The sequence below is a fragment of the Micrasema longulum genome, unplaced genomic scaffold (assembly GCF_059751315.1).
Source record: "Micrasema longulum isolate JH-2025_06_02 unplaced genomic scaffold, ASM5975131v1 h1tg000110l, whole genome shotgun sequence".
NCBI lineage: Eukaryota > Metazoa > Arthropoda > Insecta > Trichoptera > Brachycentridae > Micrasema > Micrasema longulum.
In genome coordinates, this window is record NW_028277316.1 from 511,834 (window position 1) to 525,667 (window position 13,834).

Consider the following 13,834-nt stretch of genomic DNA (forward strand, 5'->3'; position numbering starts at 1 on the left):
CTTTATTTCATTTGTACCTGTATTTAGTATGAAAGCGTGTAAAAACTGTCCGGATAAAAGGAAAAAGACTTTTCATTTATATGTAGGTACCTAGATAATTATTTATGATTGAATTACAAAACTAAGAATTTTTAATATTCAAATATTGAATTAAATTAAGTACCTAGGTACTAGGCACTTGTTTATGGTTGAATTCCAAGACATAAAATAATTTATTTTCAAATAAAGAATTTTTTTTGCAAATGTCAAACTCTGCGCTACTTAGCCAGCAGTGGTGCGTTTTGTGTAAGAATCCGTTTTTCAAAAATGTATCCAATCTCAGTTAAAATTATTTAAGCATTACTATAATCCATTAAAAATAAGTTAATATGTAGAAATTAAGAAATTGTAAGGAAATAAATCTATTTAGTATCCATAAAAAATAATCAATGTTTGTAGACGTATGATTCAAACTTTTTTAATATACAATAAAACAACATTCTCCGATTTTTTTGCAATATGCATTTTAGTTAAAAAATTTAGTGAAAATTTCCACAAGTTAACAGGAATGTGGTCATACGATAAAAAAAATATTTTATTAGTACTATGTAAATCTTGATAAACTGTCTAGCGGATTGAATCCTTTACTTTTACAATCTTTTGGACATATTAAAAATATTTTTGAGTAAATTCGTGCAGATGCTAGAATTATGTCGGCATAGAGTCTTTATTAATTGCTATTATAATTTTGGTGAAAAGGCAAAATGTATAGATATAAAAATGCCTGTACCGTAACAACATTACCTATGCGGAGCAAAGAAAAATTAAATTTACGTAATGTTTTATAAAACCTTCGAAGAAATTATGAGTTCAATATTCGCGCTGTCTAGTACCTAGGATTCGGTACTCGTAATATGACCATAATATACACATGGAAGAGCGTAGCACGAGTGTGAGTGTAACTATGTACGTAGACTGTTAAGCAAGTATTTAATAATGATTTTAAATACTTCGATCGTTTTAATTTAAGAAAAACTTTGCTTAAAAGTCGTTGTCCGATTTTAACATGATCAAAAATTGACATTTATTCCTCACATTGATACTCGCATCACTAATAAGGCGATGAAATGTCTTGGATATTTGCAGCGAACTGTAAAGGATTTTAATTCCATCACCACCCTCAAAGTGCTATTTACTGCCGTAGTTAGAAGTAATTTAGAATTCTATTCAACAATTCGGTCACCCTATTACAATGTTCATAAATATTTTAAAGTTAGAAAGAGTACAACGTAAATTCCTTAGATTAATTAATTACAAACTTAATATACCCACTGAAAATATTGATTACGATAATTTATTATGTACACTAAATATTTAAACTCTTTGTAAAATAAGAATTATAAATGATTTATTAAATTTATATAAAATAGCAAATGACGTATTGGACGTCCTGGAATTAACCAGTGTTATCAGCTTAAAAGTACCTGTTCGAATTACTCGGCAGCTACCGTTATTTTTGAATCTCCGGGCAGTCATAATTATTATTACAATTCACCAATACCTCAATACCTAGACTACACCGGCTTGGTAACGAGTATGGTGAAGTTGATATATTTCGTCTGTCTTTATATAAATATAGGTTAAATATTCAAAAGGTTATTAATTAATTTGTATAAAATTTCTTAATATTGTTCTTCATTTACTATTTTTTTTTCTCATGTATCTCTATAATAATGTATAAACTTATATGTATGTATATGTATGTATATGTATGTGCATGTATGTGTATATGTATGTATATATATATGTACATGCATGTGTGTATATGTGTGTGTGTATGTATGCATGTGCGTGTGCATGTATGTGTGTATGTTTTCATATGTAAATTTATTGAAGGTTTTTCTATGTACCCATATACCGATGTTGGTACGTTTCCTTATTTTTACTTATTATTGGATGTTTTAGTTTTTCTAATGTTATCTTTAATTTTAACTAAATTTACATACTTATGTTTCACTGCTGCTCTTGAATGTAATTTCTAATATATGTAAAAGCCCGTAAGGAGTGTAAATTAATAAATAAATAAAAAAACTATATTAAATAAGGCTGAGACGAGCTTTATAAATAAAATCAAAGAAGGAATGCTGCGTTATTCAGACAGCGAAAGAACTGCAAAACGGATTAACGATTTGATTGTTTATAGATGCAGAACACAAGGAAGACCGAGAAAGACCCGGCATGACCAAATCCAACAAACACTTGAAGATGGACAATGCGCATGTCAAAAGTCGGAATAATCGGCGTGTGTGCGTGATGCACACATCAAATCTGCATGAACGAGGTATGTATGCAAGGACGGCGTGATAGTTCACTGTAGTTTTTGTGTATTATTGAACTCAGCGCAACGATGTCCGTAATGTGAAGTCGTTTTGTTTACGGTAGGTACTTAATTATATTGAGAGCGCCAGCTCGTATATTCTTACAACGATAACTGCTGATAACTGGTCAATATAATAAAATAATAAACGGAAATAATGTTCAGCATGAGTAATACGAATCGCGAATTATAGCATACACTCGTATGTATTCGTATAGTTTCCGTTCTCACACTGACAATGTTCACGGACCAAGTAGTAAATGAGTGTTGTAGCAGATTTTATGGCGATAATAACGATGCAAATTTTATTATTGTATTAAATTTAAGCGTTGACAAAACAACTATTTCATTACCATAAAATGTCAAGCAGAATGGATTGTTTTCTGCAGTGATTTTGAAGCTAAGTTGTTAAGTTCGATATAGCAGAACCGAGTATCGATTTCGATAAACTTTATGTCTTTATTCACTTTAATGTTTTTGACAGAAATAACTAACTATTCGTCGATTGTTGCAAAGTCGTATAATTATCGCGGTTGCTTTGTTGCAGTCACTTACCACACGATAATGCCGTAAAATAAACTGTAAAAACTTAACAATCCAACTAATATAACACCTTTTCCCCGTAGGAATACACGGGTTTCACTTCCATTTAAAATGTATGTATTTGCGATGGGAGGCTCAGGTCTAGTCGCTAAACTCTAGGTTGAGAAAGCTGTGCCATCTGTTCTGTTCTCTTAGAGACGTTCTGGATATTGGCATTCTCAGAAGTGTGTATTGAGCTCTGTTATAATCCACGGCAACCTATGGAATATGAAATAAGAGATGTGCGGCATCCATTTTAAAGCCTCTTATGATTTCACAGAAATTATTATTGAGAATAATATTCCGGCGCCCTCCAACATACCCGTCAGAACAGGTGTTCCAATACATGAAGGTGCTGGATATGAGACGACTGTACCTAAAAAAAGGACTTACACACTTCTGGTCGAACAATAAGGAGAGGTCTCAGCAAAATGTCCGTACGAGGTTTTCCCAGAGCACGAATTATGACGTACCCAAAACCCGTTCGACTTTTGCTCAGAGGCATCTCTCATTTATCGCACCGAAAGTGTTCAATATTTTGGAAGAGCGTATTAAGCTCTCAAGGACAAAAACTATTTTCAAGCAAGTAATTAAGGACTGAATTTTCCTTAGTGGGAGGGATTTGAGCAGGAAACTCCTTGATGATTTTCCGAATGTTTGAGTTTACTGTTTACCATATCGATGTGCTATATATATATATATGTATTTAAAAAAATATATTTTCTATGTTTTTGATCCTATATTTGTGGTGATATACTATGTGTCTGTGTCAACTAATTACTCGTCCTATCTCAACACAGGACCTTTAATCCCATGGAGTTAGGACTTATGTCTGAAATAATGTACTGTAAACTTATGTATGTAAATAAATAAATAAATAAATAAATAAAAATAAATGTGCACTTAAAGTAAACTGTTCAACATGATTACGGTATCCTTTGATCGCATGTTCGATTTCCACATCTAGTCGATTCGCGCCACAGCTTTTCTTTTATCATCCGTTCGCTTCACGATATATTTCTAAACCATCACCATTGGCATTTACTCTCTCTCTTATCTCAATCATTCTGTATTATCAACGTTGACTCGTGTACGGTCTACATTCGTTCACAGCTGTGTCGAAATATATACTTCAACTTAAATGCAAAAATAATAAAAATTGTATTCAGAGTAGTGATGATCTGACAATAAAAATTCACTGTGAATATGAATAAATGGCCAACAAATAATGTAAAATGCAAGCAGAATAAGCTCCCCTTCATTTGAGCACATTCCGCGGTATATGCGCACATATATAGGTTCGACTATAAGTAATGTGCAGAATATATTGAAAGGGGCATGAGCTAGACATCGATACTTGAGGTTGTGAATCGCGATATTGCTTTATTAGCAAAAAGAATATCCTCTAAAATCACGCTCGTTTCTAATGAAAAATGTATTGAGTGAATTCATTCCAACAGCTTCTTTGATGTCTGTAGGGTGTCGTGATTGGTACTGAGGTTTGAAAACTCACTAAGGGCTCTTTACTCCACCACACAGCAAACTGTTTCTCATTTTTCTTCACGAATAAGGCAACTTCGACTTTTAAAAATTATAATTAGATCTGTGAACGACTTTCATCGGGTCTAATAGGGTTCACAAATTGTTAATAAAATTATAGACCTTTTATTTAATCGAAATGTACCGTAATAACGGTATTTTTTTAATAATACAAGTCGTTTAATAACTAGTGCTATTATCTTTGTACATGTAATTTCTCTAGACGTGTGATGTCACCGAACTCCTAAACGGCTTAACCGATTTATGGGCGGTTTCCAGAAAAATATAGATCATTCCGCTGTGCGTGTTTGTAGATTTTAAAATCTTAAATCTAATATGTAAAAGAGAAGTAAGAAGCATAAATATTGTAATCATCGATATACCAGGATTGCGTTCGAGGAGAATGCGTTTACAGATAAAATGGAAAGATGTTGTTTTTTTATGTAAAAAAAAGTTTGTTTTTGAATGTTTACAAACAGCATTGGTTTTTTGTGGATCTCAATCAGATTCTTTCCTTAAATTCATAAAAATTTCTACCCATTTATTTATTTTTACTGGATTTTTGGTAACACTAAAATAATATTAAATTCAATTCATTAAAAAAAAATCGTATTCCTAGATAAGTACATCCCTCTGTTGGTGAGATGACCGGAGTTTGACGTTTGCAAAAAGAATGCCATATTTGAAAAAATATTTATTTTATGTTTTCAAATTCAACCATAAACAAGTACCTACATAAATTCAATATTAACAATTTTTAGTTTTGGAATTTAATCACAAAAAAGTACCTAGGTACCTACTAATCAATAAAAATATTTTTTCAAGCTAATAGTAGGCAAGCCGATGCGCAAAGTTTGGGCAAGACAACGGCTGACGGGTCCGCTAGTGCTGATATAAATATTCAATGTATAGATTGATTAAATATATTTAAAATTTATGATGAAGGCATTAAAAAATTAACAGAATGATGTATACTAGTGCGGCAAGTACTACCCACTCTGGAAAGTCTACTGCGATTTTCCACTCCTACTTTCTTTCATTCATCCTTTACCACTCATCAATTTCCTTCTTTTCCTTCCCACCATCCCCTTGTTTCGTCCATATTTCTTTTATTCTAATATGCAGTGTATTTATTCTTTATACGGTTTAAACCGTCGTCGCTTAATTTTAGTATAATTAAGTGAATACATATTATTGGATGGCGGGTCCTACTATTTTTGTATATACATTTTTTACAGTTTCTATTTATAGTCATTTAACCTGTACACCTGTTTGTATTCTAAATAAATAAATAAAAAAAATAGCCAATGAAGATTCTGAGAAACACAAAAGACCGTGTTTCATCATTACCTACACAAGATAAGGATTTGTAAATTATGTTTCTTTAAGATAAAGTTTCAGCATATTTAGGATGTACCTACTCTAGAATATTCATATTTATATATATATATATATATATATATATATATATATATTTATTATTATTAATTTTTTTTATTTTCTTTTATTCAGGAAACATACAGTACAGTTACAAAGTTTAATATTTTACACAATTAGACTTAATTCTAATGGACCAGTACGGTTTCCATATTATAAAGCAATTATATGTAAGGTTAATTATGAAAGTATAAAAAAGAGGAGGAAAAAGAAAAACGTAAATGAAAGTTATTTAAAAATTAAAATTTAAGTGAAAAAAATATATTTTAAAGTTTGTAGTTTGTAGTGAGTATTTACAAATGGAAATAATATTAAAAACGAAGAAAATTTGTAAGAGTAATTAAAAATTAAGAATTGAATTGAAATAAAGAATGAAAAACATGCTCAGATGTAAAATAAAATAAAATAGTATAACATTTTTTTAAAAAAAAGGAAAAACATAAATATACACATATTTATTTTAAGGGATTCAAAGAAATATATATACGGTATACAGTGTAAATTTGTATTATTTATTTGTTCGTTTAAAAAAAAAGCACAACACAAAATCTTACATAAATACAGGTAAAGAGTACGAATATTTATTGTATCTATATACTTGTATATAATCGGACTATTGAATAATCGATTTGTTTTTTAAAATTATGTTTACGATTTACGAAGAAATTTTTGACGGGGATAACCGAAAATGGTAAAAGCCTCGAAATAAAGAACGGGAAATCTGGGTTCGATTCCTGAAGAAATAAAAACAGTCAAAATTTTACATTTAATTAGACATATTGTGAAGAAAAAAACACAATATCGGAATAGTATTAGACATTTATTTTTCATGTACAGAAAATTACATTAACGGGTTATGTAACAAATACGATGCAATAATCGAGTTTAGTTATACTCGTCTAGTGCACTTGCCCAGCCATGCGAGGGGGGAGCATGGAACTAGAGTGGTATAAAGGCGGACCTACACGCTGGACGATGCGGTGGCCAGTACGCTGGCGCGCGTATCGGCAATGACATAGCTAAACTGCTCACACGTTGGCGAAACGTTCAGTATCTGTCAGTGCGCGCCAATGTGCGGATATGAAAAGCGCACAAAAATCGCGTGAGCTCTCTCTGGTAGTTCGTAGAATAATAAAAGTTGGTCCAGCGTGTGGAAAAACCGACAACAGACGGATCGCGCGCCAGCGCAAGTGACAACACGTGTGTCAGATCTGACAGCCACAAATAGCCCCCTCTATACTTTTGCCAATACGTACATACCAATGTATTGGTTAGCGTGTAGAACCGCCTTAAGGCGGAGGTGCTATCGTCGCGTCACTCATAATGTGTTGACAGCCAGGCACGATTTAAACTTTTACCACATAATCCACCCTAGACATTATTAGTTCTCATATAGGCATAGCCACAACAATCAAAATGTTTCCGATTTCAAAGGGAAATATAATAGCATATTTTCTAATTATTTACTTTAATTCAAATTACAGTTTTTAAACCAATACTTTTGTAATCCGATGCTAATTTACTTAAACACGCTAGAAAAAACATGCCGATAAACAATTGATACCAGTACATTAATTTTGAAAAAAGTTATAAAAAAGAACATGATCGAATTTGATGGAAGAAATATCAATATACATTAAAAAAACAACACCCGAAGAATTACAAACATAAAATAATTTTTGGTAATTCACAAAATATTTTTATTTCAAATAAAATGTAAATAAAATCCACTACAAATGGATGTTACTGACTTGCAATATCGTTCTCTACTATATTATTCCTTATTTCAAATTTCATCTCAATAATTTATTTTCCGTTGTTATTTTTTAAACCTAGCTAGAGCTTTTTGAAGATCTTCTTCTTTGCAGTCTCAATCCTGGGGATTGGTTTGCAGCAAAGTCCTGCGTCCCGTCCTCCACTGGTCTTTATTCTCTGCAGCCCTCTTCAGCCCGGTATATGAAGCGCAGTTCAAATCCTCGCACGCTTGCTCCAAATACTACCGTCGGCGTCGGGGGCGCCCTCTGTAATTTGTCCCCTCAGCCATTCCCTCTATTATATCATGCAGGAGACCCTCATTGCGCATAATGTGACCGATCCATTGAGCTTGCCTCTCTGAGATGGTTTTGATTAGGTGCCTCCCTTCTTCGATTCTGCTGAGAACTTCGTCATTAGTGATGTGGTCCCTCCAGGATATTCATAATATTCTTCTGTAGCACCTCAAAAGCCTCTAGTCTCTTTTATCTCTTTAGGTAAGGTATTATATCTCACAGCCGTACATCAATATGCTCCATGCACATGTCTTGGTAAGTTGCTTTCGGAGTTTTAGGTTTATATTATTTGACTCGAAAATCTTTGATTTTTTATTGAACCTAAGCCTTGTTTTATGTACGCGGCAGTCGACTTCTCTTTTTATTCTACCATCCCAAGTGATTCTGCTTCCAAGACACACAAACTCTTTCACGTTTTTCAAAGTTACTCCTGACATAAGTACATTTATTCGCTGTTCATTACGGGCCACAGTCATTACTTTGGTTTTGCTCTTGTTTATTTGCATATTTTAAAAATTATTTTCTACATTTTCCATGGATGTCGGACCTTCGGTGAGTTCTTCTTCATATTTAGCAATCAGAGCGATGTCATCGGCAAACCTTATCATGTCTATCCCTTTTCTGTGTATTTTAACACCTTCTCTATGACTTTTTTTTCCTCTTATTTCTGTAAAGTTTTTATATATACGAATTGATTAAAATAAACAGTTAATGCAATTTACTTATAAACGTATTTATTTACTTAAAGACAATTTATTTAATATTAGTTGAGACATAAGTTCCAACTCCATGCGACTAACAGTCATGAGTTGAGTTGGGGCGTGAAATTAGTTGACACAGACACAAGTGTATATCAAAGTAAATATTTAATAGGATCATAAACACAACAATAATAAAAACAATAAAAAAACAAATGTATGGCACATCAGTATGGTAAATAGCAAACTCAAACATTCGGTAAATCATCAAGGAGTTTCCCATACAAATCTCTCCCACAAAGGAAAATCAAATTACAATCCATTAAAATATAAGAGAGCTAATATATTTTTGCTTTCAATACTATACTTTTCAATAATTTATTCCAGAATTTCTAACGGAACACATACCCAAATAACGAGGAGTAATAAAGATTATTGTATGAGAATATTAGTCAATCCAGAGAGGACTCGGCTTTAGTGGAACGAAACTAGAGGTAGACAGCAAAAAAAAACACGACAGCGTTTTTTATTTGTTATTTGTAAGGATTGAAACAATAAAATATCTTCAAATGTAATTAAATACCCTAAAATTTTAATGAGTTTATTTATTTTTACCGATAAATAATGGATAACGATAAAACATTTGGGGATAGTTAAGGGATCGTAAATATAATTATAACTTTGAAATATTTAATTGGGCACGTGAATCAATTCACGCAGTATAGTCAGGGTAGGTACACTATATTAATAATAGCCGCGAGAGTAATTATTATCAGCCGAGCCCATAATCTTCCAAGCAACTTACTGTTATTATACATATCGTGCTAATTAAATGCTACAAATCCACTTTTCTCTCACAAGTTGGAGCGTATTATAATAGAACTAAAAGATAAACGTTTAGGTGGTTTCATTCGCTCGCATTGTGCTATAATTGTACTGTTTTTTATTTCGGTTTTCGATACACCAAATAAGGTTTGCAAATAATAAAGAAACATCGATGAAATACATCTTCACGGATAGCATAATAAAAATAGACCATAGGTCACGTAACGGATAGAATCATGGTATGCGTAGTGTCGCTCGAAGTATTATTCTGGACACTTTCCCTTCGAGGTGTAGGAGGTTTAAACGAACGAAATTCCAAAATGTCGTATCGTATGTACGAAATATTCGCTTAACACAATTATTTTATAATTGTTTTTAAGCGTCATTGCGGAACACGGACAAAATAAAATACCAGTCGCAAATACAAATACACCTTAATGCGAGCTGAAATTGAGGGTACATTTTTATATCAAATTTCATTTCGATTCCGCATTCATATTTTAAAAATCGCACACATTCATCCGTTGTGTACGTATTCTTTTACTTGTCTCTGGGGGTGCGGCGTGAAAGGGACCGCGAGAGGCCGCGCTCGGCCGCCGTGAGAGGAAGCGGGACGCCGCACCGAGGCAGCGAGAGAGAGGAGGGGGCGGTGGTTCGGCTTATATACATAAAACACAAATTATAAATAATAGACGGACATTAATTTTTTTCGAATACATTTTTCATTTTTATATTATACCGGGGGATGTCGGAGGGCCGCGGGTGGCGGGCGGGAGGGGGCGCGAAGGCGGGCGAGGAATAAAGAGAAGCGCAATTTGATTTTTAATATTTCACGAAGAGGGTGATAGGGGAGGCAGTTTTAACGGGTTACACGGGGTGGCCATTTTTTTCCAAAGTGCCGCTAGGAGGGTAGGGAGCGGGGGTGGTTCCGAACAAATAACATGCAGCCTATATAAATCGACAGCCCCCGGCCGCGCGCCCGACTTATAAATCATCCACAAGTAAATTTGTGATGTTTGCATTAGGCATCGTGGCATCTAGATATAACGAAAAATAATTGCGCCTTACGCGTAATTTATGGGCCGTCATACGTTCCCCGTACATCTGATCGTTAATAATCATTTTTGTTTACTTTTTGGATACGAATCGGTCGGCGGGAAATCTATTGGTGGAATATTAAATTTGTAAATGTTCTACATTTTTATATTGTGTGCTCTGACAATAATGATCGCCACCAGGAAGCTTTCAATAAAGAAAACTCAACTGACAACCTTTCCACGACGCTTTCCATTCATGACCATAGTACAAGTGTGCGTGAGCGTGTGCACAACAATAATACTCGTATAAATATGGAATTACTTTTATAATTATAAGAAATAGTATCATATCGCTTCGATCGCTCGACGATAGATCGGCTGTGAAAAGCACTTATAGGTGGTAAAGCTCCGGGCAAAGCTTATAAAAGAAAACGGCTTCCCAAAGTAAGATTCGTATTGCCCTTGACTGGTGGGCGGCCACATCAGACGCACATCTTCCTTTGACCGCAAGCCGCGGCGTTTCTTTAGGGTCAGTGTTTAATTTGCTCCTAAAATAGACGGATTCTATGTAAACGCTTCACGCCTTTTAGTTTCGAGAGTGAGTCACTCACTCCAAGGTAAACAACGAGAAGACAATATAGGAAACAAATATTCTATTAAATTCGAAACGATGCAACTCCGAACCCGTCGAATCGTAGTTTGATTCTGCTCCAAATTCCAAAATATGAATCTACTCGTAGTTGCTCTCCAAAAGCGCCAGTGCAAAAGAACTAGTCCGTTCGCCTTGCTGAGAAAACATCAAACGAATATTTAAAACGTTTTATCTTTAAAATGGCATGTGCTCGAGGCAGTCCGCGAACAAAATATACCATCAGGAGGTTACTTTTAAAAAATCACAAATGAAACATAATTTGAAGAGTCAATTATATATATGTGCATATTTTAAAACATTAGAAATAACATATTTCTCAAAAATCGATATGCATTCTAGTAGCGCTCGCGACGTGAAAATATGAAATAAATCAAGGATAATCAATTAATATAACTGATTAATCCGTACTTATTTTTCAGTGCATTTAGATTTTCCTTATTTTAATAAGAGTTGTAGGAAAGCACTTCTTAGTGGTGAATTATCTTTAGGGTGGATTTTTCGATGACAATGGTGTCTGTTCAGCGATTCGTATTATTTTCAATACTGTTTTTGAATTGGAATAATCGTTTTCGTTTCATTGTACCATATCCACGACGTAAACTGATGAATGTATTTTTAAATACCCCAGAAGATAAGTATTCGAAAACTTATACATCAATATATTGTACTACAAAGAATTAATTATTAATGTAAAGTTGATGAATAATTTAACCAAAAAGACGTTTTATTATCTTTATTTTTAATTATTACAAATTCGTTATTATATATTTAACGTTATTTTGGTGAGAAAATATTTTTAGGTTTTATTCTAATTTTTAAGCATGCTGTGTTCAAATATAATAATAACCGTATTTATCTAATTTTAAGAACTAAATAGTAAATAAATAAAAAATAATTCCGGTACCTACAAGAAGACAAGAAAAATAATTTATTGATAAATAAATAATGGCTTTAGTCGCTTGAGAAGATCCATTGAAAAATTTTCCCTATCAATTAAACGGTAGCACTTTTGGAAAGCACTTTTATAGCCAGCATGACTAAATTTCTACTACCCTTAACAATTTTTAAAAACGGCTTTTAAAATTACGGAGGTAGGTAAACAAAAGTGTAAAAAACTAAATCTCCCTAAAAGTTTCTACATGCAGATTTTAAAATTTATTTCTGCATAAAACAAAAAGTAAAAAGGGAAACGCAGATATTCTCAAACTGTTAAAAATTAATTCATCAAAAATATCAATTTTCAAATATGTCTGGGAATTGAATAGGTCTTTTTTTTCTAATTATTTTCATCATAAGAATTATGTTTAATACTACAAAACCAATACCAATCAACAAAGGCAAAATATGATCACTTCAAAATAGCAACGCATTTTAAGTAAACATATATTTTTTATACCTTATACAGTAACAGTGGTTTATTTGATTTTATTTTAAATGTTACTGTTCGAATTATTAAAATAAAATAACATGCTTGAATTCGTTATATCGTAGAACCTAACGGACGCGAGCGGGTCCAATGCTACTTCAAATTAATTTGAATTAAATACTTATAAATTAAGGAAGTATGTAGGTACTTTGTTTTCAGCCAGTACATCAAATCAAATTCAAAATATTGAAATTTCGCACGCATAGGTTTAATAAAAATAGTCCCAAATTTCCTTGTTTAGATTATGTCAGAAATTATCAAGAAGAATTGTGTCAGTTAACATTGTTATCACATGTGTATTTTAGGATTACATTAAATATTATTCTAAAATAAAATACATACTCAACAAAATTATGGAGATTTCTATAAAACTGATGTAGAGAATATAATTGGAAAGAGAGCAAATTTAAGTATATTATAAATGAAACACAATATTATATAAATACCATACACGACTTTATTATTAGTTCTACATAACCCATCATCGGGTGAAAATATCAAATAAATAAAAACAATTATACTGAATAATACTTAGATACTGATAGGGTTGGATGTAAGCGGTAGTTTATTTTTTTTTGTCGGCCTCGTTGTGTAGTGGACAGCGCGTTTGCCTACTACGCAAAAGGTCTCAGGTTCGATTCCCGGCATAGTTAAAATGAAATATACATTTCAAAGGGTGTTTTTACACTAGAGTATTTCATAGTCCCTGAACTGGTACATGAAATGAAAAACTGATCATCTTCCTTCATGTAACAAAAAAATGATCAAGATACACTGCGATTAGTGTACCAATGAAGTGTCCTATGCACTATTAGGTGCGGAAAAGGAATGACGAAGATGATTTTTTTTATATATGACTAGGTAGGTGATAGGTGACTTAAGTTTAGAATATATTACTAATTAAAGTTTTGTCAGTTTTTTTTCTTCTTGGATATCTAAATTATTATTGAGTGTTTAGTTGATATTTACACCCGATGATAGGTAATTTATTCAGAATACTCAAAACACGTTGTGTTAACTAATATTGAACACGTGTGTGGTATGCATATACAAAGTGTTTAATTTATAATATATTTCAAATGTTATTTAATAAAGTAAATGTTGAAACGATAAATAAGATAGTGAATGCATTCTATATTTTAATAAAGACGCTATCCTGAAAAACTACATTTATCGTTTATAAAATAATGCTAAGGCTACCAGAGGTGGTATTCTAAACGCAAAAGCGTGCGTA

At 32.6% G+C, this 13,834-nt stretch overlaps 1 protein-coding gene and 1 long non-coding RNA gene across 6 annotated transcripts in view; one reads left to right on the plus strand and one right to left on the minus strand.

Moving 5' to 3' along the window:
- Positions 1 to 13,834, minus strand: part of LOC148284560 (protein bric-a-brac 1-like) — a 368,530-nt gene that overhangs the window by 167,168 nt on the left and 187,528 nt on the right. The gene's annotated exons all lie outside the window — the stretch shown is intronic.
- On the plus strand, positions 261 to 9,237 carry LOC148284562 (uncharacterized). Of its 4 annotated transcripts, none has more exons than XR_015824503.1 (3): positions 261 to 285; positions 2,183 to 2,320; positions 9,048 to 9,237. It is a non-coding gene; the product is annotated as an uncharacterized LOC148284562 (long non-coding RNA). The 4 variants fall into 4 exon arrangements; XR_015824498.1 differs by having other exon boundaries at positions 266 to 387; XR_015824499.1 differs by lacking the exon at positions 261 to 285 and adding an exon at positions 479 to 945.